This window comes from Papio anubis, chromosome 13 (assembly GCF_008728515.1).
Source record: "Papio anubis isolate 15944 chromosome 13, Panubis1.0, whole genome shotgun sequence".
Lineage (NCBI taxonomy): Eukaryota > Metazoa > Chordata > Mammalia > Primates > Cercopithecidae > Papio > Papio anubis.
Genome location: NC_044988.1, coordinates 23,423,909 through 23,446,026, shown reverse-complemented (window position 1 = coordinate 23,446,026; position 22,118 = coordinate 23,423,909). Strand labels below are relative to the sequence as shown.

Genomic DNA, 22,118 nt, shown 5'->3' with positions numbered 1-22,118 from the left:
TGGGTTATTCTCTGTTCCACACTCTATTTCCCCTCATTTTTTAATTTGGCAATGCTTCCAGTTCTTGGTGCAATATTGTAAGAATGAAGTTGACAAACAAGAACGCTTTTTAAGTAAGATGAATGAGCAATTAAGGGTCTAAAACCTATATCAACTGAAGAATGGCTGGCACACCTATGCATATTTAATTTGTCAAGTGAAACCATAGGGAAGAACGATATGTTCAGTGTTTCAGCACGTTTAAGAGACTGCTAAATAGAACAGAGATTAGAATACATCCGTGAAACTTTGAGAAGACAGGACCAATGAGTGAACATTAAAACAAAGTAGATTTTGTTTCAATTATAAGGATAGTCTCTAAACAGAAAAGAAAAGAAAATAGCAGGAAAAAACCAGAGACTGAACCACATTTAAAAAAAAGACATGAATGTGCTCAAGAAGACATTGTTAAAAATTGTAGAAAAAATTTTTATATTAAGTTGGAAGATATGCTAAATCTCCAAAAGGCTCCATCAACCACAAAGATTCTAGGATCCTCAATATATAGGCTAGAATCAGAGTAATAGAAAAACAAGTAGGGCAGTCTTTCACATGCTCCATTGGCTGTTAATATTCTCTGCTCTTCTGTCAATAACACCTACACAATTAAATTTTCTAAAATTACTATACCTCATTCTTGCTCATGCCATACCATACCATAAGAAAATACTATCTGAATATTGTTACTAGATGAAGGGATGTCTTTTTCCATGCAGAATTTCCTGTATAATCATTTATTTTAATTTTTCACCATAAATTGTGTGTGCACATGCACATTAGCATGCTTTAATTCTTTCAAAGTAAAGAGAAAGAGATACACAGATGTCATTTTGTGGATTTCTTGGTTTTTTTTTTTTTTGAATGATGATAAATTGGTTTCAATAAGTTGTATTTTGGGCATGATACCCTCAGTCTAGGAGCAGAGTAAATCATTACCTGATTATAACCCCTTATATTTGCTCTAAGAATCCTCCAAAAAAGCTGCAATGTTTATATAATAAAGGAACATCTTTATAATGATTCATAGGACAAATTTCTCTCAGGTCTCAATCTTCACAATACGAATGTATTTCATCTTTATTAATATTCTGAAATTTTTAACACATGAATTATAAGAATGTTTGACTCCTCATATTTCTCCTTTTACAGTGAATACCAAAAATTCAGAGACAAATTGGTGATCCACTAGTCATAACTTTGGTTTTAAATATTATGTTACCCCAGATTTATTTTACTACTTTTCAATTCTTATTTTTCCATTTGCCAATCTCTTTTCACTTTAAAAAAATTCTGTTAGATTGTATGTTATTATCATTAATACTTTTTGGAACAACCTGGACATTTAATAAAGAAATACATAGATGAATAAATAAATAAATAATATATCAAATAAATATATCATTCGCAACTTCTCAATGCTATAGAAACTTTACACAAGCCTACTGTAGCATCTAAAAGAGATTAAAAAATTAGTATTTTTTTTAGAACAGCTTAGAGTAGTGCCATGCTCCTATTTTATATTCATCATTTTCATCATGGTCACTTTGTGTCATAACTCCTCTTTCTCCTCCTTCAATGCCAACAAATTTCTTATTGTGAGGGCAATGATGCTGTCATATTGAAACTCTGTGGAACTGTTTTCTCCTATAGAGTAGTCTTCATGTGCACCTGCACATGTTACTATGCTGACCCTATCCTTTAAGAGAGAAGAAAAGAGCCCTTTAAATTAACTCCTTGCATATTGAAAACACTAGGTTCAACAAATCCAGCTACAGAATTCCTAAGTTTCCTTCATTCTATAGCTTGTGTAATGAGCTTCTATAGCCATTGTAACTCTATTCCAGGCCATGCATGACCATAACTTAGGAAACAGGATAATGGTGGGAGCTGTGCTGTTTTTGTCTGTACACATTCTAATCAATCAAGGGAAGCCAAGAAAATTTTTCAAGAGTTGAAAATAGACAGGAGTCAATTACTTTTATAGGAAAACTGAATTGTTTCTTATGACCTCTACATAAAATATTTATTCAGCATGACTAATTACTGATTGAAAATAATTCTATGGAAAAGAAATTGCTTATTCTAGATGCAAGGTGGATAAAGCCAGTAGTGTATATTTTGTCCATTTCTTTTGCTTACAGGTAAGTGGGTATTTACTTATTTAACAAAGTTAATGTAACTTAGATGAAATACGTTTTTCCCTTGAGGTATTATACTTTGCTATAAAGAAATATCAAAGAAATTTAAATGTGTTCTCAATTAAATGCATTGGCCCAGATTCCAGAGCTGAGCTGAATTTCTCAAATTACAGCTCAAATGCATCAATCTTCCTACGAAGTTTATTGTTCTGTAAGGGAACTGGCTAAGAGAAACTTCAACACTGGTGGGCTTTAAGGACACAGTAATAGCTCTTGAGTGACCATCATCATAGAAAATGGTTTGAGACAGAGAATAAATTTGACTTAAACTCCTTCAATATGCACAGGTCAAAGAACTCTGCACGGGTTCCTTTAAGAGAAAAATCTCAAACCAAGTGATAATAATAAAACACCCCCATGAGAATGATGTCTGTCAAATTTCACCCAGCAAATATCGTGACATTTAAGCCCAAAGTGACTGTAAAATCTTTCTCTCTTTGATTAAAGCAGCAGCCTTCAATAAACAACACGTTGGATCTTCAAGTCTCTGGTCACTATTCTTAATTAGTGTTTTGTTTTGTTTGTTGTTTCTTTGATTCATCTTGGGATCCTTGTGCTGTGGCTTTTTCCTTAACACTGTCACTTTTCTAAGCCACAGCAGCCAATGCAGCTTCTCTCATTATTCCCGGTATTGCTATTTAGTGTCAGCTTCAAAAATGGAAGCACACAAGGAGAGAAATGTTCATGCTGTGTCTGTCTTGGTTCCATAGCCCTACAAGGCTGATTCGTATGGAAATCCCAACTATAGGAATAATATTTCAGTGAGAGAAAGATGCAGAAAAATCTTTATTGATGAGTAAAGGGCTAGGTCATTGCATTCACATCCATCCCATTGCAAATGAAATCCACAATTTAAATGGCACATCCTGTAAATTCAGCCATGAGGATGCCTGGATAGGCAGATTCTGGCTGCCCTATTGGGTGTGGCAGATACTTGAATTCCTCAGTTGTTTTCTACCCACAGAGATAACACCATAGTGTTTTATTTAATTGCTTCCCATAATATCAGCTGCCTGAAGGTAACACTTCTACATATTATGATAAATTATGGAGGATACCATATGTGGTTAGGCTAGCCGTGTCTTAATGAGCAGGTATAGGCAGTAGGTATGTTAATACTTCTCTATCTGTCATTTATAGGAAAGAGTCATCAGTGGCAGCAAAATTTCTCTGTGCTACCATTCATGTTGTCTTTTATGGTTCTACATAGCAATTAATATAAATTCTAAGGGCCTTTACCTAAGGTGCTCCTTTTTTTTTTCACTGTGGTAGTGTGTAGGCTAGTTTGTCTGTGATTGTGCAATTTGGTCACAATTTCTCTTTACAATCAACTAAAACACAGCTATGGCCCTCGAGCAAGTATAGTAAAACAGCAGACATTTATATAATGCACACAAATGGGCGGCATAAAAAGGGAAAAGGAAAACGTTCTTTGTTTAGGTGTATCTTGAAATGTAAGAACACAGTGTGTATTTGATCTTTTTAAAACTTCACATTACTTTGTGTAGTTACCAGCTTGAATTGTAAATATATTTTTATTCTTATGGAAAATGTCTTAGAAAAACAGTAAATCATGCTAGACTTGAACATGTCACTTTCTCACCTGGGTTTGTCATTTTGAATATTTGTCATGAGTGAGGCTACAGTTTCCCTTACGGGATTCATATTTATAAAATTCTGTGCTGTTAATGCAGGTCCTCAAATTAAAATGAATTAGTGTTTTTTTTTTAATAAAATAGGGGTTAAAGCAAAATCACTCTAGTATACTCATTAGATACTCACTGTACCTCACTGCGATGCGAAATCTCTGTTTCCCCAAAACACATATATTTTTCCCATTAAAAAATATTTTTCAATGACTTGGAAGCTGAGCATAAGAGGGAAGAAGTAATGAAATGAAAGCAGTTTCAGGACCAAGGGATGTCACTTGGGGTTTATTATTTCCCTAGGGATCCACCTTATATTTTTCTCGTCAGATTGCATGCACACGTAAGTAAGTTTAATTGTCTTACAAGGCACCCTTATGAAATTTAGCATGTTACTGTCTCCCTGGGAGTGTAAGTCAATCTGCCATGAAAAAAGGACCATTTGAAGAGGCAAGTAACTTTCCAAAATCAATACAATATACCTAATCTTGTTAGGGCAGAAAAAGATCAACTTTATTCAATGCTGGTTTGAGTAATTAGACAAGAAAAGGATTGCAATTTAATTAATTTAGCATATCTGCCTTGTATCTGACATGGCAATATTTCTTTTCTTTTTTTTTAAATATACAAGACGGGCTAAATTTTTTGTTTTTTGTTTTTTGTTTTTTTGTATTTTTAGTAGAGCTGGGGTTTCACCGTGTTAGCCAGGATGGTCTTGATCTCCTGACCTTGTGATCCACCCACCTCAACCTCCCAAAGTGCTGGGATTACAGGCGTGAGCCACCATGCCCGGCCACTAGCATGGCAATATTTCTTGACCTATGGAAATTAGAGACTTCCCAAATTATTCTCCAAGGAGAAAAAAACAAAAAACAAAAAAATGTGTATTTGCTAGCTACATTTTAATTTTAATTGAAGTTTCTGTGACGATGGAAATGTTTGATATTTGCACGGTCTAATGCTGTAGGCATTGACCACATATGGCAGCTGAGCACTTAGTGGAATTGAAAACCTAAAATTGTATTTCATTTTAATTAATGTATATTTAAATATTCACATGTGGCTAGTGGCTGCCATACTGGACTGTGCAGTTCTAAGTACTAGAGAAGTAGAACAATTTTCATGGAGGGAAGTTTGGGGAGAGTATCAGAGGAGAAAGGAAAAACTTATGCAATGCCTGAAAGTGAAACCAGGGGAACAGTAAATAGCCAATTTGAGTAGCGCAAACATTGCATAAAGGCATGTTTCAAAGGGAGAAGAAAGGAATTAAACCAGGGAGCCGGTATTTTTCAAGCCTGGCCACAGTTTTTTAAAGCAGATTATTAATTTCCAAATAAAAGCTTAAACAGTTACATCACACTCCCATTACAAGGCTGTGCTAACTTGGCACAATTAATAAGCAATATAGAATTGGTTTGGATGACTCTTTAATAAAGCTATATTCTGTGTGTGTGTGTGTGTATATATATGTATACACATACATATGTGTATAACTGCCTCCGAAAGAAATATTGAGAAAGACAAGTTCTATTTGGAGGATTTCAGAGACTAGGTTAAAGCTTTCCATTTATTTTCAACTGGGTTATCAGATCTTGGCATTCCACAGCCAAGAGCAACAATTGCTTCAAACACAGTCCCAAGGTAACTGCTATGTTTTCTTAGAAATTTGCTGAGCAGTTGCATCGCAGAATATTTCTTTTTGGACACAGCATTTTCAGTATTTTGGTATCTCAGTTAGTATTCATTGCTCTATCCACAGGAAGTCGATGACTAAAGAGAAGGCTGTGAGGATATAAATATTACAACAGAAAAGTTTTTGGAGATCATCTAATAAGTAAGTGCCTATATTCTAGTCTAAGCCTCTCATTTTCCGTCTGGGGACACTGAGGCTCAGTGAAGTCAAGTTGATGGTGTTTGTTTGTCCATTTAACAAATATTTCTTGAATCCTTCAGTGGTCCAAGCATCCTTTTCATTTCTGTAGATGTGATAGAGAGCCAAATCTTCCTCTTGTATTCATGGAGCTTACCTTCTAGTGACGGGGGACATAATATACACCCAAACATACCCAACAATCAATTTGTTCTTCCAACAATATTTTATTGAATGCTTATTATGTACCAAGCGTGGTTCTAAAAACTGGGAATACAGCATCAAAACCAAAAGAAAAGAAAGCAAAATAGGTAAATAACTTGTGCCCTACTGGGGTTTCCAATCTGGTAAGGAAAGAGAAAACAAACAAGGTAAATCAGTAAATAATTATTGTATGTTCAACAAATTAAAAAAATTAAAGAACAAAAAGGAGATTCGGGGAGGACTGAAATTTGGTAGACTGGCCAGGCAAGGTTTACTGAGAAGATGGCACTGGAATACAGGCCTTGAAGGAAGGGAGGAAGCAATTCCTTCAATATCTGATGGAAGACCCTTTTCTGACAGAGGAGGAAAAGCAAGTGCAAAGATTCTGGGGCCGAAACATGACCTCCATGTTCAAGCAACCACAGGAAGCCAGCACGGCTGGAGTAAGGGGAACAAGGCGGAGGGAGAGTGGATGCACTCATGAAATTAATAGCCCTGGGAGACCAGGTAAGGTCTCACTTTTTGTAACAGTGGGGTGGCTTTTACTCTGAGTAAAAAAGAAAAGTTGTTAGGGGTTTTCATTAGTAGAGTGCTATGACATGACTTATGTTTAATAAGATCACTCAAACTACTTTATGGTAAATTGACTAAAAAGGATCAGGGACATAAGCAGAGATGTCAGTGAGAATGCAATTGCCATAACCCAGGTAAAACAATGATGGCAGCAAATGTGGGGAGAAGTGGTAACAGCTTACGTAGAGGTATAGATCTACATCTAATTGTCTGTATATCAATGTCTTTTTAAAGCAGAACCAATATCATTTGTTGATGGGTTGAGTGAAGAGTATGAGGGAGAAAAAGATAAATTTAAAAAAATGAACATTCTTGGCCTGAACAACAGAAAAATGGAGCTGTCACAAATTACTACCGTGTGTGTGTGTGTGTGTGTGTGTGTGTGTGCATTCGAGTGATGCTGAGTTATAAAAAAGAAGACAGAAAAAAATAAGAGATGAGTGATAAAGTCTAGGTGAAGGTATAATTTTAGGTGGAATACTCTGTATAAGTTGCCTTTTTATTTTATTATTTTGTTTTATTTTGTTGAGACAGAGTCTTGCTGTGTCGCCCAGGCTGGAGTGCAGTGGTGAGATCTCAGTTCACTGCAACCACTGCCTCCTGGGTTTAAGCAACTCTCTTGCTTCAGCCTCTAGAGTAGCTGGGATTACAGGTGCATACCACTACATCTGGCTAGTTTTTGTAGTTTTAGTAGAGACAGGATTTTGCCATGTTGGCCAGGATGGTCTCAAATTCCTGACCTCAGGTGATCTGCCTCCCTTGGCCTCCCAAAGTGCTGGGATTACAGAAGTTGCCTTTTAATATAGACCTAAAATAAATTCTCTTCTGGAGAAAGAAAATGCTCCGAGGAGAGTATAGAACAAGGGCAAGGGTCATGAGAGAAGAGTTCTCTGGGCATGTTTGAGAAACAACTAGGAGGCCGCAGTGGCTACAGAGAAGGAGTCAGAGCATCAGTGAGGTAATAGAGGGTAGATTATGTGACCCTGCAGGCCATAGAATATAACTTGTATATTCCCTTCATGAGACAGGAAGCCTCTGGAGGGTTTTGAGCAGAGAAGCTGATATGACTTGAATATGATTTTTTAAAGGTCACTCTGGATGGCCATCGAGGGTCAAGAGAGCAGAAAGACCAGTTTAGGAGACTACTTTAACTATACAGGGTGAGAGATAATGGACTACCATGGTAGGGGTAGAAATGGTGAGAAATATTTCTATTCCGGATGTATTTTGAATGTAAATCTAACAGCATTTTCAGAAGAATTGATGGTGAGAAAAAGAATGAAGTCAAGGATATCTGCAGGTTTGTAGGCCTGAGTAACTAGAATAATAGGGCTGTTACTTATTGTCACAGGAAGACTGTGGGACAATCAGCCTTGAAAGGAATAATCAATTTGTTTTGTCTTTGACAGATTATAATTTAGAATCCTGTTAGACATCTAAGATGCAGTACAAGAAGGTAGTTGTTTATAGCAGTTTAGAGTTCATAGGGGAGGTCAATGCCTGGAGATACACACACACATGCACGGGCGCGCGCACACACACACACACACACACACACACACACACACATTTGCCACTGGCATATAGATGGAACCAGAAGATGCCACTTATGAAACTGATGTATATGGATGTTGATAGAGAAAAAAGAGGACCAAGAACTAAGCCCTGAGACACTCCAACATTAGATATCAGGAAAATGAAAAGCAAAGTGACTGAAAAGGAGCAGCCAGTGAAGTAGGAAAAGAATCACAAGTGGTAAACTGTCAACCTGTAAACTGGAGGCCAAGGGGAAAAACACATTTCAAGCTGAAGAAACAGATCAATAATAGCAAATACTGTTCATAGGTCCAATAAAATGAGCATTGACAATTAACCATTCTAAATGACAACTCAGCAGTCATCAATGACATCTACGAGATCATTTTTGATGTTACAGTAGGTACAAAATTATAATTTGACTGCTTTGAATAAAACGTGTCAGTTAGTGTCACTGGAAGTCAAGTGAGTCTTATGAATCTTAGTGCTGTACAGTTTCTCAAACTCCAGCCTGGTCCCCAATGTTTCTATGAAATATTAATGTGTGCCCACGGGCACCTATCTACAGATGATTCTTACAATAATAATAATAATCTTAACTAAAATAGGTTTTGAAGATATGTAAAAATAATACCAAAAACATATCTAGCTATTATAGTTAAATAATATGCCATGCACACCAGATACAGAGAAATCACTGTAGAAATTGGCCAATGAATGAGCAGCCACTTCTTAACTAAAATTCAATTAATTTTTAAGCATCATTCATCAAAGAAACAATTCCTTGATGTGTCTTTGTTTTAATTATCAGCAGTCTATAGTATATCTTAGTTTGTAATTTTAATATATGTTTGTTATTCAACATTATTCAAAGTCTAATATTTGTAAGACACAAAGATCTGTGGTTGAAAAAAGAAATTTCAGCCAGGTGCAATGGCTCACACCTGTAATCCCAGCACTTTGGGAGGCCGAGGCAGGTGGATAGCTTGGTCCCAGGAGTTCAAGACCAGCCTGAGCAATGTAGTGAAAGCCCATATTCACAAAACAATTCCCCCCCCAAAAAATTAGCTTGACATAGTAGCACACAATTGTGATCTCAACTACACAGGAGGCTGAGGTGGGAGGATTGCTTGAGCCCAGAAGGCCGAGGTTGCAGTGAGCTGAGATCATGCCACTATGCTCTAGCCTAGCCAACAGAGTGAGATCCTGTCTCGATACATAAATAAATAAATAAATAAATAAACAAACAAACAGTTTCTTGGCATTGAATAGAATAAATCAAGGAAAGATTAACAATTAAAGACTTTGGTTTTCAAAATCTCAGAAGCCAAGTAGAAATTAGAAATAATAGAAATTAATAGTTTCTGGAATACCCTAATTCAAAGGCGTTCCATTGTTGAACCAAGCCTGTTTTATTATTTCTGATGCAGCAGATCTCTGCAAACAAGATTGTCATACAGCACTAACGTGGAAAGAAATCATCCCCAAAAAACACAATGTTTTGTACAGTATAAAAACATAATTCAATAAAATTATTCATAATATTAACTATAAAGGAAGAAATCACTTAAAAGTACTGGTCTCATTATAATGTTCTTTGTGTTAGTTTTCATATCCACATATAAAGTGAATTATTTTACTTTATTTTGTTCTTTTTGATCATAATTAATATTACTTAATTGTTCTAAATTATCTTTATAATGTTTCTTAAAAAGCATGTAAATGAGAGCGAGCTCAGTTATTTCTTATAGCAGAGAATTCATCTGTGAGATCATTTATTTGTCCATTTTAATCCAAATGAACCTTACATCTCATGAGCTTTGCTTGATATTCTGCCAATGTTTAAATGTGTTCTGTAGTCAAATAAGCTTAGGAAATAATTCCCCACAGCAAGAAGCCTGAGGCGTAGTAATAGGCTTTTGGCTACATGTTGGTCACCACAAAACAGCACTGGAGGAATTCAGGTTACAGAATTTTGTTAGTATTAAGTGCTTGATTTCTAAAATTTTTTTTTTTAATCAGACATATTGTTGCACTCGCACAATGCAGGCAGGTGGGTGAATAAAGACCCAACCAGGGGATTGATTAATAAATATCAAATTATTTTAATAGTATAAGATTATTCAGGGAATGTAGACAACAGTAAATTTTTAATAGCAAAGAAAAATAGAATTTGTAGTTGTGATAAATCTAGATCTAGAGAAAAACTAAGATTTACTGAAGGTTAGAAACAGAATATACGTATTTAGTTTCTTTTTAAAAAATATAATTCCAGGCCAGGTACAGTGGCTTACTTATGCCTGTAATCCCAGCACTTTGGGAGGCCAAGGCAGGTGGATCACCTGAAGTCAGGAGTTCGAGACCAGCCTGGCCAACATGGGGAAATCCTGTCTTGACTAAAAAAATATATATATATATGAAAAAAATAGCTGGGCATGGTGGCACACACTTGTAGTACTAGCTACTTGGAAGGCTGAGGCAAGAGAATCACTTGAACTAGGACAGCAGTGGAGGTTGCAGTGAGCCAAGATCACACCACTGCACTCCAGCCTGGGCGACAGAGTGAGACTCCATCTCAAATAATAACAATAATAATAGTAATAATTCTGGACCTGTTAATTTTCAGTCACTAGGCCAGTTACCAGGGATTCCAAGATGAGTCTTCTCAAAGAAGATCACCTAGGTCAATGGTTCTCAGTGTGTAGTTCCCAGACCAGCAAGATCAGCATTGCCTGGGAACCTGTGAGAAATGCAAATTTTAAACACCCAGATTTACTGAATCAGAAACTCTCAGGTTGGTAACCTACAATCTGTATTGTAATGAACCTTCCAGGTGGCTCTGATGTATGCTAGAGCGTGAGAACCTCCAGCCTAGCTAATCGTTCTAATCTCATAGGTGAGGAAATTCAGACCCAGATTAGCAGGCGATTTGAGAATACGGATTAAAATTTAGGAATTTTCTAGTTCTCACTGCATCAATAATTCTGCTTAGAACACTTGAGAACACATTAGCTTGCCTATTCAGCATCCATTTGGTTGCTTTTATTTCTACTAGATTAATGATTCTGTTAAAGGACTTCTTACTCTACGTTTTTAGGTTCCAAAGGAAAATGGTCTTATTCTCAGATCATACTTTTTCTAAGCAAGTCAGAGTAGTAGCAATGTTTGTATTATTTATTCATATAGGAAAGAGTATGTGACCCGATTATTGCCAGTAAGAAAAAAGGGAAACTTTTGGGAGATATTTTCTCACTTCTGAGAATAAATTATGAGACGGTGAAACACCTCCTCTTCCTATGGCATTGCCTGTTTGGGGTAGAATGCCTGGGACTCCTACAGCCCTTTTGTTACTAAACAAGTGAATCTAAGGGCAAATCCAAACTTCTGAGAATATTACAATATTTATATGTAAAGAAATTATAATACCCATGATATGACTGAGCTACTAAAACAACCTGAAACAATCAGCCAACTATATAAAATGCCTTTCCTGATGTCCATCCTCCCCTGGAATTTTGAATTATTGACATAATAAAGGCCTTTCCAGTTTAAGCCAGTATGAGTCAACGTTTCTATTACTTACATTTGAAAACATATTGGACACAGGAATTTTAACGCTATCTTATTAGGGCTCCTTAATATCTGGTTTGCAACTCTTATTTATAAATCATAACAGAAATAAGTGCACCATGTTAAAAGAGATAAAGAAATAAAATATTTTTCATCCCTCACCCTGCTTCCTCCTCTATTCTTGAAATGTAACATTTTAACCCTTTCTGTTTTAATTGTTTGATAGTCTTCATCATAATTATAAATAGTATTTCTAACATTTACTGATTGGTAAATTTAAAATATATATTTATTTCCTGATATGAAATATAATTATTATGCTTCTTATACAACTTCAATTTCCCTTTCTCTTACCTATCTCCAGATTTTAATTTATTATATTATTATTTTAGTTCTGTTAGCAGTTACTTTTATAATTTCAACTAGGAAAATTTATTCTCTAGTTTTGATCCAACAAAATTTAGTAGTATATGTTGATTACCCAGTACATTAGATGAAGAAATAATAATACTTCTCTGGTACCACTTCTTCCTTTATTTCCATATCTGCAAACTCTTTTATCAATGTTCAAAACAGGCACGTTATTCTTCTAGAATATTTCTTTTTTTTTTTAAGACAGAGTCTTGCTCTGTCACGCAGGTTAGAGTGCAGTGGCTCAATCTCGGCTCACTGCAACTTCCACCTCCTGGGTTCAAGCAATTATCTTGCCTCAGCCTCCCGAGTAGCTGGGATTTCAGGCACCCGCCACTACACCCAGCTAATTTTTGTATTTTTAGTAGAGATGGGGTTTCACCATCTTGGCCAGGCTGGTCTCGAACTCCTGATTTTGTGATCTACCCACCTCAGCCTCCCAAAGTGCTGGGATCACAGGCATGAACCACTGCCCCCGGCCTCTTCTGTAATATTTCTAAATTTGAAAACACCGAAATCATTATTCCTTTACATTTGAGTGATCCAAATGTTGTTCCCCAAAGAATTGAAGGACTGGACTCAGAAACTGAGGCATAACTAGCCCCAAAAATCTATGCCACTTAACATGGAATTTCCAGGCATTAAGATCAAATAGATTCCTTTTCTTTACATTTCATCACATGTCACATCTTAGTTTGTTTCATATTTGAATCATGACGTTCTCGTTTTTCTTTTCCTAGAAGGTCCAATCACTTTTTCATTACCTTCTGGATATAAGAGAACTACAGGTTCATCTTATTATTAAGGGCTTCTAACTCTCTCAATTTTTTTCTTCCATAAGTCCAAAATGACACCTTTTTATAAGCTCTTTTTACTCCTTGGTCTAACTTGGAGAGATAAAAGTCTATGTCAGCTGCACAGATGTCTTTCTGAGATTGTTTTTCAAATAAAATTGTGGGTTACTTTTACTATTTGGATCCAATATTTTCTTTTATGTTGGGTTTCTCTTTTATTGTTTTACTGGATCATGATGTTAAGTGTTTTAAAGATTTGCATAGAACTAAACATTCTGCCTTTGCATATCTCAAAAATATGCTTCTTTTGCCCTCATACCTGATTTATACTTTCCAGATTCAAATTCTGAGCATTTGCTTTACTTCATTAGTTTCTAACAGTTAGTAACACTCTTAGACGTCTGATACCAAGGTGAAAATCTTGTGTTTCTAGATATTCTCATTTCTTCTCCAGATAATTGAATTTTCTCTTTACATTTGAAGGTCTGAAATTTCAGAATAATGTATCTAATTGTAAATTTTTCTTCACATATTCATGTATTCTCTTCTTCATTTATTCTGTAATGGACCTCAGCATCTATTATATCAGTCAGACTATCTACTGATTTTTTATGTATTTTGACAATCATATTTTTAATTAGCAAGAATTACTTATTTTTGTTCTACATTTTCTCCTTTTGCATAGTAGCCTCATCTTGTACTATGAATATGGTATTCTCTCACCATTCTCTAAGAATAATATTAATTGTAATTGGTAATACATTTCTGTTAGGTTCATTGACTTCCTGTAGTTCCTCCAGTCAATTGTTTTGTTTATTTTTTAGATCTATCTCTTCCTGCTCTTTACCCAAAATAACTTTCCCTCCAATGGGAGGCATGAGAGAGGGCCATGGGACAAGAGTGATTTTTAATGCGACTTGGGCTTTCTTTTATGGAGCATGGGGAAGCATGAGAGAAGGCAGGACATCAGCCCAGGGCTTGCGTATTTTCCAAAGTTAAGATGAATTTCACTCCAAGGGGAGCAGTTTTGCTGTACTTTAGCCCTCAGTGGAGCTAAGGAGCTGCCTTTATTGGTTTACTTTTCTATGCTGAATCCTGCTACTCCTCTTTCCAAGCCCAATAGCCGCATCATATGTCTTCCCCGGTCTTCAGAAAGCAGCTTTCTTGTTTCTTAACGCAGGTCAGGCCAAGTTCTGCAGCTGGAGCTCTGTAAACTCAGATAGTGGAGAGGGAAATTGGGAGGATTTACTTTCTTGGTATTTTCTGTATGATACAGACAGCCCTCTGATTAGCTCTGCTGATAGCTGCTCTCTAGACAACTCCACTGGGATGATTAGGATCTTCTCACTCTGAACTTAATGCAGTTTCAGAACCTATGGCTCCTACCTCCGCTTACAGCTTTCTCACCCGGAAGTTTAATCTGTAGTTTCCTCTGTCCTATATATCCATTAATAAAATCTTACTTTTTCTGCCTTTCAGGAAAAATATGGTATCTACTGGTGACACCCACTAGGGTTTTCAGAACTGATATGAATTATTTCATGACAAACAAAAATTTTTATAGTGATATCACTGGTGTGTTGAGAAAACCTGTAGATAGATATGTGCTCTCAATACATTATTTCATACTAAATGCACACATACACCCACACATATACACATATCGATTCACTCACATATATATCTGATAGAACACATGAAGTAATTTATGCAAAATTTCCTTAGCTAATGATAGGATTGGACTGAAATAAGGACAATATTATTTTGATTGAACAATTACATCAAGGAGAAAGTTTTTAATCCTTGTGAGGCACAGTCACTTATTTTATGTATCACTTTAAACAAGGGAACATGCCAATCAAGGTGATGGGATCAAAGTGATGACAAAATATAAACTGTGATAGAAAATAGCATGAAAACAATAATATTAACAGACGTATCCTAAGTAATATTGCAAAATTTGAGCAAACTTTAATAACATAAAAAAGAGAGAGAGAGAGAGAGAAACAAGCTGTAGAAAGATCATGTTATTCCATACACATAAAGTTCAATCCCAAGAAACATCAAGGCCTTTCTTATATTTTATTTTTCTTGTTTAGCAAGAGAAAACCAGGAGTTGTTACTGATCTGGGTAATGTTGCACAGAAATTTGCATTCATTTTTTTAGTATCACTGGTTGCGATGCACTTTGTAGAGTAAATTAGTCATAAAAGTTTGTTTATTATACCGACTGGCAGCAAATAAGAAATTGCAGGGAGCCAATACCATTCCTTCCTCATCCAGAGACTAAAAGCTAGACTAAGCCATCCAATAAAACTCAGAGATGTTCCTTTGATTTTCTCCATGAGTCCCTTCAGGTGATTTAAATAAATGGATGTATTTGCACATGATGATGTAAAGTTAGATTGAACCCACATTAGGCCAGGTACAGTGGCTCACACCTATCCTCTCAATATTTGTGGAGACCGAGGTGGGAGGATTATTTGAGCGCAGGAGTTCAAGAGCAGCCTGGGTAACATAGTGAGACCTCATCTTGCAAAACACAAAAATTAGCAAGGGATGGTGGCACGTGTCTGTAATTTCAGTTACTCCAGAGGCTGAGATGGGAGCATTGCTTGAGCCCAGGAGGTGGAGGCTGCAGTGAGTTGTATTCCTACCACTGCACTCCAGCAACAGAGCAAGAATCAGTCTCAAAACAAAAAAAACGAACAAATAGAAAAATCCTACATTCATTAGTACCTATTCTAAAGCAATTTTCAATTTCAAATACTACTATTATATACCTTGTTATATTATATTTATTTTTTTATTCTTATAAAATGAAATATACTGCCTAAAAATATACTTAAGTAAAAGTATCTAGTAAAATAAAACACAAAATGGTTGGTGGGGCAGTAGTATCCCATAATTTAAACTGGCACATATAAACAGTTTAGGACTTATTTTTCTAAAATATTTCCTGTCTGGGCATGGTGGCTCATGACTGTAATCCTAACACTTTGGGAGGCCAAGGTGAGTGGATCACCTGAGGCCAGGAGTTCTAGACCGGCATGACCAATATACGAAACTCTGTCTCTACTAAAAATACAAAAATTAGCTGGGCGTGGTGGCAGGCACCTGTAATCCCAGCTACTTGGGAGGCTGAGACAGGAGAAGCACTTGAACCCAGGAGGTGGAGTTTGCAGTGAACCGAGATCACACCACTGTACTCCAGCCTGGGCAACAGAGAGAGACTCCATCTCAAAAAGAAACAAAATAATAAAAAAAAAAATTGCCTGTTTAATTGTTGTATTATTTAAATTGTATGTGAAGTGGGCACACCAGGAGCTAGGTTTCATAGTACACCAAAGGCACATTCCTCAGCTCTTCATGATCTTATATATAGCCTATTCATTATAGACAAGATGAGATTTATAAGAACTTGGAGAATTCTATTCCCACCTTCCTTCCTTGACCTATGAAATAAGAACTTTGCCAATTCTGTCATCGTGTTAGGCAAGTACTGCTGAAGAAGCTTCCACCGTTTTCTCTATCTTACGTATTTCCTCCCCTCCACAGGAAGATGGGTGACTTTTCTAATTAGTACCCTGGGGCAAAGGCTACAGCTTGCAGGGGACCCACATTCTTGACTTCAGCTCTCTCTTTTTCACTTTCCTTATCATCAGTGTGCCCACCAGGAATGTGTGTTCACTCTCACCACTCCTACTCTCATGCAGGAATTAGAATAAGGCAATATTCTCTCAGCCCTGGCTTGCTGAATTCCAGAATGGATGAAAGGTTATTCTCTATGTGGTTCAACAGGTAAATCTCTGCTCAAACAAACCGCCAACACTCAGCACTGCCAGCAAAAAGGCTCCAAGGTCAAGTTGGGAAGTCTAGATGAAACAGGAAGTCTTACTTTGCTGTCAAAGCCCAAACTTTTTCACCTAATATAATACTAACAATATTTAGGATGTATGCTAACATTTAATATTTAAATTTTCATCTCATTTTTTGTAGTTGTTCTCAATTTGGTTAGAGCTCAGAAGACAGGAGTGGAATAAGTATTAGCATGTCATCAATCCTTAATAAAAAATAAGAGAAAACATTTTTTAAAATCTGCCTTAACAAAGATCTTATGCAAACTCACAAAGGGAATACAAGTCCCACTCATATAACTAAAAATGTGCCTTAACTACAAGCCCATACAATTTAAAAAAATAGTCGCACATCCCACTGGATTTTAATTTTCAGAATATAGCAAAATAATAAAGTTGTTTATGTTTCAAAGCATCATTCTGTGGCAGAATTGTCTCTTATTTGGATTAGTACAAGCAAAACAAGATCATGATCCTTTTGTAGACTTGTTATAGGCGAAAACTACTTGGTTTAGAAGTACCATTTTTTTTCCCTTTGGCGAATCAAAGACTCTGCATATAAACACTTTGAGGGTTAAGGCTCCAACATTCATTTTGCTTTGCAAGCTTCCAAAGTCTTTTGCAGACCTGCCCTGCCCATAGGCTAGTATTTGATAGAAACCTTGTGCTTTAGGGAGTTTTAAATGTGTCCAGTAACTTTCTGCAATTATCTCTTGTTGAATTAGCGGAATCAATAGGGCACCCAAAGAGGCTCTTGTGAATTTCTGCTTGATACCTTGGGGTTTTTTTTAAAGGTTTCTTAAACCTTCCAGACTTGCTTAATCCTGCGATTTTAAAGCTAAAATGGTTGTTGTATGTAATGCATTGTTGTACAAAGCTTTCAAGGTCTCTGATAACTAACACTCTGCAATGTCCATTGTTTTATTAACCAGACCACTGGGACTATCCCATATCATGTCTGTATTTGCTGTGCTTTCCCTATAGGCTCAAAGGCAGCCATTTAAGTCACCCTTAAATGTTTCAGTTATATACAAGATCCACTTTAGCTCTGTGATTATAGGGCCATCAGCCTTTCCAAGGGTTGAGGTACCTAGAGACTAACTGGGAAGTTGCAGGAGATAATAGTGATGGGTCTGCTAATTCAGTGAGAAACAACTGTGCAAAACTGAGAGGTATTTTCATTGTATGCTGGTCACCTTTTCTCACTGCCTTGAATTGTATTTTCCTTCTTACCTAATCATGCTTAGTGTAGTGTCTTACCTCGGTTTTTTAAGCATTAACTTACAACTTAGTAAACCCCAGGAACCCAAAAATAATCTTAAGACCTAATATTTTTACAAAAATGTTCTAGTTTGTAAGAAAAACTTTGAAGCTTCATTTTAAATGTCCATCCTATTAAACCTGTTGATATTTTTGGCTTTCCAGAGAAGTATAGAAAATTCAGATAATTACAAAATGTGAAGTGAGACTTGAAGCAGAGGCTAATGAGAGAATGCATTAATAGCATACATTTCTTCCTGGTGTATTTTATTTTCTCTGACCCTAATAAGCTGCACCTGTGAGTTGGAGGGGCCAAAGAGGGAAATTATTGCTTAGATTTTGCTTTCATAAATGATTTTCTATAGATAAAATACTATGGAGAGCAACTTCCATGATATTTATACTTATATCTTATGTCAGTAGAGGATATTTGATTAGTTGTTAGAAAAAATATATTAAGTAGGAAAAATTATAGTCCTTTTAGCTCTGTGCACCCATGACAATCTACTACTTTTACCAAAAATATTTTATAAACTTTATGAAAACAAAAGTAATGTCATAATTATTTACATAATTTACATAAATTTTAAGTTGCATATTAGATAAATAAATGCTGAAATACAACTGCCATATTTTATATTTTTCATACCCTTTGAGAATTTTGGGACTGACTGAATCAACATGTAAAGTATGTGCACTTATTCAGAGTAAGACTGAGTAGCTTTGCTGTTATGGGTGCTTCTAGTTGACATAAATTTGCGTATGTACTAGTCTGTTTTCATACTGCTAATAAAGATATATGTGAGACTGGGTAATTTATAAAGGAAAGAGGTTTAATGGACTCACGGTTTCACATGGCTTAGGAGGCCTCATAATCATGGCAGAAGGCAAATGAGGAGCAAAGTCACATCTTCCATGGCAGCAGAGAGCTTGTGTAAGGGAACTACCCTTTATAAAACCATCAGACCTCATGAGACTTATTCATGATCATGAGAACAGCAATGGGAAAGACCTGCCCTTATGATTCAATTACTTCCACCAGGTCCCTCCCATGACACATGGGAATTATGGAAGCTACAATTCAAGATGAGATTTGGGTGGGGACACAGCCAAACCATATCAGCACCTATGGCATTTTATTTTTCTTGGTATTACTCTGACTGATGGTATTTGTGTGTGTGTTGATGTCCTGGTCTGAAGTTAACTTGGCAATAGGACATGAGATCAAGTTTATAATTATTCTAATTATTTTGAAATATCCATAAATAAATTATGGGGGGAAATATTTTTGGAGCAGAAATGATTTTTAATGTAAATGTATGTTTTCTAGGGTAATTTTTTCAGGTTTCTTTGCATAAAATGAGCTAATCACTAGAACCAAATCGCCATCTGTGAAGTGTTACAATGTGCAAAATCCCAAGTACTATATTAGTTTCTATGGAATATCTTAAACATGCCTTGGGACCACTATAATAATAATATATATGCCAATTATGAGCAAATCTACCCAGCCACCACAGCAATTTTTCCTACATTTGTTAGCACTTTTTGTTACTTTGCATTATAATTATCTTTTTATGTACCCGTCTTCTCCATTAGACTCAGAAGTCAAATGTAAAAAGGTTTAGCACATAACATGCATTCAATGGTTTCTTTGTTCAATGAATAAATAGAATATCAAATGAATGTATCATTTTATTTTTATCGAAATAAAATTTGTATTTATTTTCAAATTGTACTTATTTCATGTTGAAATGCAATTTGTATTTTTTCTCCAGCAACTCATGGAACTAAGGGAAACATAACCTATTTTCAGAGATGATAAGATTATTTGGCAAAAGCTTTGCCACAGATGTTTCACCCAATCCTTGACTTTTCACTCTTCCCCTGATTCATCTTTACTATTCATCTCAGCATCTGATCACACATTTGCTTTTTGCTCTAAAACTTACTCCACAATTCTAAAGTGGTTTTAGAGAGCCTTTTCTGGTTCATATATTTCACAAGTAACAACTCAATGATTACAACACCTAAAAAAATCCAAGGGCTGTTTCCTTGTCCCCTTTCAGCACATTCTTCCTTGCTTCCTAGGTTTGTATGTATGCCATATAATGTTTGGATTTAAATTTAAAAAGTCACCATTTTTAGTTAAAATATTAATAGTCTTTAGTATCCATTTCTTCCATAATTTTCCAACACTTCTTTCTAACATCATGAGGAAGCCACTAAATGTTTATACAGAATACTGTAACTTTGCTGTCCTAAATGATATATCTGTAATTATGAACATAATCAATATCTTTAGCACAGGGAAAATAAGATAAATGCATTTCTAAGGACCAGTTTATATACCGTTAATGTTATATGTTAATATTATATAAATGTCAATTCTTTATAAGTATCTTTCTACCCTCTCAAGATTAGGAATTTGATGTATTATATTTTCTTTCATAGAAATTCAGTGAACATGTAAATCATAAGCTTCAGTAACTATTTTCTGTTTCCTTGATTATTAGTCATTATTTAAGAGGTATTAGAAACAGGAAATGCAAATAAATTCTTTTGATTCTATTATCCAGCCTGTCACAGATATTAAGTTTTGCATGAAATTTTCTTTGTGCGATCACAAGTTTTCACTCTGACAGAAATCTTTACAATTCATTTAAATAACTGCTTTCAGTTTGTTAATCATCATTAATTGATTTTGAAAATAAATTATAATTTATTTTAATTGAAATATTATTTTTATTCAATAGTTTACAAAATCCAGATACTTGTACTGGGGAGATATAGGCACACCTATTTTAGTTTCTAAACAACTAAACAACACAATTGCAATAGCAAGTTTGAACTATATAACTTTTTTCTACAGATGAAGAAGAGCTACATTCTCGTGTACCTTCCACTGAAGATTTCAACCTGTGGAAGAAAATAATTATAACCACCCCCCAAACAAACACATATATCAATCATTAATTTGCAGTGTAATTTATAATTTGTTTGAGATAATGTGTCCCTATAAACATTAAAACAAAAATTCTTTGGGATGTGAACTTTTTATTTGGTAATTTAACTTTCTCTGCTGTTACTTGTTCCTCCATGAAATCCATATTGTAAACAATTTCAGAAAAATATATGCCAAGAAGATGACAAGAATGTTAGAGTTCTCTCCTGCATGAGATTATTTAACCTAAACCACCTCAACTGTGAAAACTGGGGATGCAACTTTGAGAAAACATTTTGAATGTGACAGCAAAATTACTTTGTGATGTTTATACATTTTTCATAATGCTGTTCCCAGTAGAACTGATTTCTATATTTCTTACAGCAATAGTATGAAGAATCAGCCTTTTAGAAGGATTGGGATTTGCTGACACTGCTGATAGAGTGCCTTGTTAGCTGAGAGACAATGATGTGGTTAAATGCAGCAAAGTAATAACTTTGAGAAATTAGGAGGTATCAAGAAAGGGAGTTGTATGGCTTATGTGTCTGCATTTGTGTGAGAGAAAAAAGAGAGGAAAACAGTGAGATAGACAGAAATGAAATAAGACAGTCAGAGCAGAGGATTCAGACAATGTGCCACTGAGGTCGATAAATCTATACTTATTTTTTACATCCTGCAAGGTCATAGATGACGCTGACATTGGTCTCCTAGCAACCAACTCTACTAACCTACTTTTGTCCCGATCACTGGAGAATGGGTTTGGTGCTTTGAGCTGTGTTTCTGCATAGAAAAGAAGGAATCAAAGTGATGCTGGGTAACTACTGATGGGTAAAATTTTTAAAAAGGATGCACATATATAGAAACAAACACTTCTGGTCTCTTTCCTATCTAAGTTTACAAAGTTCAGAGTGGTCTTTCTACATATTTCTTAGAATTGAGAATAAATGTCCAATTATCACAACATTTTTGCGTTTTTAAATATCTAAAATATATGATGTAGCACACGTGATACTTTAATACATCTAAATTCAAGATATAAAAAGTAAATATATTAATTTAGCTGGTGACCAGGATCTAATGAGAAAAATAAATTAAGCAAAATAAACTAAATTCTAATATAGCTGTTACTTTTAAGTTTTATTATGCAAACGTAATTGTAAAACAAAGTTTATAAATATAATTATAAATTCCCAATATATCATGTTTTTTTTTGGGG

The 22,118-nt window shown here is 35.4% G+C and overlaps 1 long non-coding RNA gene across 1 annotated transcript; it reads left to right on the top strand.

Moving 5' to 3' along the window:
• Positions 1 to 453: 453 nt before the first annotated feature.
• Positions 454 to 7,105, top strand: LOC103878413. The gene is made up of 3 exons (XR_002517641.2): positions 454 to 2,180; positions 5,643 to 5,717; positions 6,318 to 7,105. It is a non-coding gene; the product is annotated as an uncharacterized LOC103878413 (long non-coding RNA).
• The last annotated feature ends 15,013 nt before the right edge of the window (positions 7,106 to 22,118 follow it).